The sequence below is a fragment of the Carex rostrata genome, chromosome 7 (assembly GCF_964058835.1).
Source record: "Carex rostrata chromosome 7, lpCarRost1.2, whole genome shotgun sequence".
Lineage (NCBI taxonomy): Eukaryota > Viridiplantae > Streptophyta > Magnoliopsida > Poales > Cyperaceae > Carex > Carex rostrata.
This window is the reverse complement of record NC_135924.1, coordinates 13,257,575-13,262,781: the sequence shown is the minus strand read 5'-3', so window position 1 is coordinate 13,262,781 and position 5,207 is coordinate 13,257,575.

The following is a 5,207-nucleotide window of genomic DNA, read 5'->3' as shown; positions in this document are numbered from 1 at the left end:
TACGTACTTTGCATAGACCCGGTTCGTCTGGCAGGAAAGACCACTGCAGCCCGGAGTAGAGAGCAAAATTGGACTCATAGAATAGCAGCTCGATGTCGGTCCTATTATGGTTACAAGCATTCACCAAGATGCGTGTTGTTAATGATGAGGGACAAAATGGTCATAGCTCACGGCTACAAGACAGGATATATAAGACTCTCTGCTCCTACACAGCAGGATGTGGAGAGGATACGACTGTGAAAGGCACAGAGCCAGTTCAAAGGCGATGCGACTGTGAAAGGCAAATAGGTTCGGGTTATAAAAAAGGTACAACAATTGGCATGGAGCCAATATTAACATAATTGTACTTGCTCAGATTTTGAGAGACAGAAGCCTCTTAGGGTACTTCTGATTTTCTGTACTCTTTTTTGTTGCTTGGATTGGAACAAAGTCTTGTAAACTTAGCCTTTGTGTTTGGTGAAATTATCAAATTACATTGCCCTCAAAGGCTGAACTGGTTTCAAGTCTTATAAATTCAAATATCTATAAGAAACTTTTCAATATTATGCATCAATGGTCATTATATTTAGCCTATTTGCACAAAGTTTATTACATTTATCAATACAATGTTTCATATATTACATCAATGGTCACCGATATAAACTGAATTACAATTTACAAAGATAGCAACTGAAGAAAAATAACAATAAATGGAACCAATGAAAAACTAATTTTCCTTTGATGCAGCATCTACTTATCTCCACCTGACGGCGTCACCTTTTTATTTTCCTCTTCCAAAACTAGAATTATTGTTTTGCTCTCTAACAATTTTTGCTCTCTTCAACTCAGCCAAACTTTACGGAGAGGGGAAATCTGATGCAATGATTTCTCTTCTGTTAGTAAAACCTCTTTCCCTTTCACGGTTGTGTCTGCTGTGAACCAGCTTTGTGTGCTGCACTGGATAGCCGTTAGGTGAATCTCTCTTTTCCATACTGTGAGATGCAGTGGCAGATGTGCTTGTTTCAGGGAACCTTATCCTGCCACGTAGCCTTGAGCTCAGATTACCTCCAGAAGAGCTATGACCATTTTGACCCTCATCATGGGCAACATGCGTCTCGGTGCATGGAACCTTCACAGGACTGACATCTGTGCATCTGATTTTGCTTTCTGCTTCCTGCTCCAGTGGTCTTTTCCGACCGGATAGACTGGGTCTGTCAAAAGTCCTCTCATATGAATTGTGATACTCTGGCCTTCCATACCATTCCATCTGGATTTGACTCGTCAAGTAGTTGGATGAACCGTACCAGACGGCTCTTTCCAAGAAATAACATGGATTATCACCCAAAATAATATCGAACGAAGCATCTGAGTCTGACGACTCCTCAGAGGAGCTAGGACTGTTATTTTGTTCCTGAGGTGGTTGTGCGTTTTGTTCAGGGTGTATGGGACGAGGCAGGGCCGAGTTCTTTTGTGGCTGTTCTTGTGATGATGAAGGTGGCGCATGCATGAAATTACAGTTAGCTCCTCTACCACAGTAACCACTTAGGAAGTAATAGCAGGGTCTGCTTGACTTGTCTTTGCCATGAGGCTGTGGAAAACACATGATTTCAGTATCTTAAATAAAACCTTCAACAGTATATATACTGTATACACCAGTTGTATGTACCAGGACCCCACTATCTACATAGGGAGTAGATTAAGATTTAACCTGATATTGAGTTTTGTTGCTAATTACTATTTTCTTTTATACTGTGTACAATGAGGTGTAATAATAAAGTGGAGCGTAAAATTGTACCACATTCTAATATGGTACTAATACCAGTATTACTAGCCCAGGACTAATTTGAGTAAATAACGTGATTGAAATTTGTAGAGAGAGATACCTGGTGAAGAAAGGGACAATACTTATTGTGGCAACCTCCATTTAACCAATACCGACAAGGTTTTGGGCTTATTGCGGGACCTGTGACCGGATTACTCATCTTCAATTTGTTGAACTGAATCACAAATTTGAAAATGAATTAACTCATACGTTTTACTGTAACCCACTTGATATATTAGCTTAGATAGTAGGTACAATACATGGCATACTGGTAACAAAAGAGATCCTATCAATACATTTGCAAAATGAAAATAACTAAAGCAAAATTGTGCTCAAATATGTACTGGAAATGACAAATTTTGGTTGCCTGTTTTTCAAAAAAGAAAAAAAATAAATAGAAAAACTAATGTGCCTAGGGGTGTCAATGGTACCTTTTCTGCCATTTATCCAACCCGTATCCTATTCGATAAGGTGGGTATTGGTAAGGTTTTTTTTCGTTAGCTTATTGGGTATAAGTATGGGTATGGATAAATTTTTTTTCTTTAACCAAATAGATAAGGGAGTAATGACTATTTCGTACCCGTTATCCTATAGGGTAATTATAAAATCTAAATATATATTCAATTCAATTTCCAACCCACCTAAAAATATATTTGTATTTTTTAATTTTCTTCCTTTATAAAAACAATTTAGTTGGAATTGATTGCACATTTATTTTTAATTTTTGTTAGAAATGCAATTACATAATGTGAAATGAATGAGTTTTTGATGTTTAATTTGTAAAATATAATAAAACTAATTATTGTATTAGTATTATCCGTTGTTGACCCGCTACCGTTTCGTTACCCGGTAATATTAACGGGTAAGGATAGGGTAGGGTAAGGTCAATTTTAATGGGTATGAGTAGAATATGGATAAAGTCAATTTTAATAGTTATGAGTATATATGAAAATGCCTCCACCCGACCGGTACCGTACCCATTGACATCCCTAAATGTGCCTTTTGTTAAATAACATAATAACCTAAAGCCTGAACAAATGTTTATTCTAAAAACTGTTTCATGAAAGAAGAACAATGAGAACTGAAACTAATTAATCATGACAAAAGAAAAAACAACAAATTACATCCGACTTCATTTAGGGTTTATTTAATTGTCAGAAGAATTTTCGACAGCATTTCTTATAAAATGAACTCAATTGTCTGAGAAAGAATTTCTCAAACATAACAGAGAAAAGAAAGAACAAACTAAAAAGAAATAAATTCATTAAAGGAGGTAGTACGTACCTTGTAATAACTTGGGTTAAGCAAAAAGAGCAACTTCAAGTTCTCAACTAGAACAGAGTTAATTAGAGAATTGAGAGAAGAGGTCGATTAATCAGCAATGCGCAAGAAGTTCGTATGTATTTAAATGTTCCAAACATACTATATTTAAACATTCCAAATATACTCATAGACCGAATTTGCACGATATATTTGCACAAATAGAAATCTAATTAAGCATGCACATGTCTGTTTTTAATTGGCAATCCTAGATTGTGCTTCTTTTAAGCGCTGTTTTGTTTACATAGAAACTTAGCAATCACCAATCACCATTTATTAGATTTCTATTTAAAGCATCTATCTCAAAAGATTATGGAATCCCAAATGCAATTTTGAAATACTGTTAAAGAGGGTCTTATACTATGATTAAAATCTAAAACTAGAAAAGCTGCTACTTAATTATTATGTGTCATATATAGAAGACCATGCTTAATTTTTGGAAGTTTTAATTTCTAATATTGAGCGCTTCTATTTTTTTTTTTTTGAATAAGTTGAGTGCTTCTATTTTTAATGTCGGTTTTTCCCTTAATAATTTTTTTTGTCTCTAATAAATACTTGTTATTAATTTTGAAAGTTAACAGAGTTTGTAAATTTTTTATGCGCATTCTAGTAAAAACTTTTAGTGTATTTGACAGGTGACTTTATTTAATTATTTAGAAATATGAGATTTTATCTGCCTACATTCAAGTTTTTCATTTGTCTATTTCTTCAGCAATAATTTCTTCATTGAATTCATTGATCTGTTAATGAATCATAACAATAGTAAAGCATAATTGACACAAAAATTAGTCAAATCTAAATCCTTTAAAAAACAAACAATAAAATTGAATAAAACTGGATCTGGTTACTGGCTAAAAAAGAAAGAAAGATGAATTAATGTTTATATGGTGTGGACTAATTAATTTGTTTATTTTTCGATATTAACCATTATTGAATCCGAAGAACTAATGTCAGGTTAGGAACTGAACTATATATCTATGCCCCAAATTGGTATGTAACACATTACAAAGATAATAATGAAAGAGGAGAGATCAACTTATACTATTTTTGGTGACACTGAATTACACTCTACATTTTGAAAGTTTTCCTAGTTCAAATAGTCGATCCAAACTGTTTAACATGATTGATATATTAAAATGTGCTTGAAGATCAAATTTTGCATTTATTTTTGAATTTTTTTACTATTTATTAAATATTTTACAAAATCGTTGTTTTCTTACCATTAAATTTTTGTATCCATCTTAATAAATAGAAAAAAAATTCAAAAAATTATAAAATTTGATCTGCAAGCACATTTTAATATATCCATCATATTGAACGGTTTGAATCGACTATTTAAACTTTGAAAATGTAGAGTATAATCCGGTGTTACAAAAAAATGATGTAAGTGGATGATCTGTTCCAGAACAGAGCAAGTGACTGTAAGGCTTGATATTAGCTAGCCAAAATCACAATCTCAAAATAGGACAACCACAGATGAAATTGTCAAGTTTTTATGCCCCTAAAAGTATAGATTGATTATTGCTGGTATGTAATGGTTAATTAATTATGGTTGATTACAGGGCCATTTAACAAAGGTCCTAGCTAATTAATAGACTTTTTCTAAGTCAAGTACCAAACCGCCGAATAAATTCTCAAAACTGGGCCGCACGAGACTCTCAACAACCCTGCTTGACATGAGAAGGTCCAGTTCGAATTCGAGATCACTATAACTGTCTGTTTTATGTACGATCTGTCAAGTAGATTGTTAGATTACGAGATCGTCGTCACTATACGACAGTAATAGGTCGACCTATATAAGACTCAAAACTCAGTCAAAAATTAAAAGAGGTTCATAATTTTACTTAGACAAGATGTCTATGGGAAAGAGTCCGAACACCTTATCTACTTTCACTTTCATTTTCGAGTCCGCCTCGAAAATATACGGTCTAGGTCCATATATAGCATCTCACCGACAGTGACTCTAGAGGCAAGAGGTGGCCAGAGGATTCGGTCTCCTTTGAAAGTTAATTAATAAGTGCCATTAAACATATGTAGCTTCCCATATTGACATATATAAGGCCTGTTTTATGCTTTAATTAAAGAA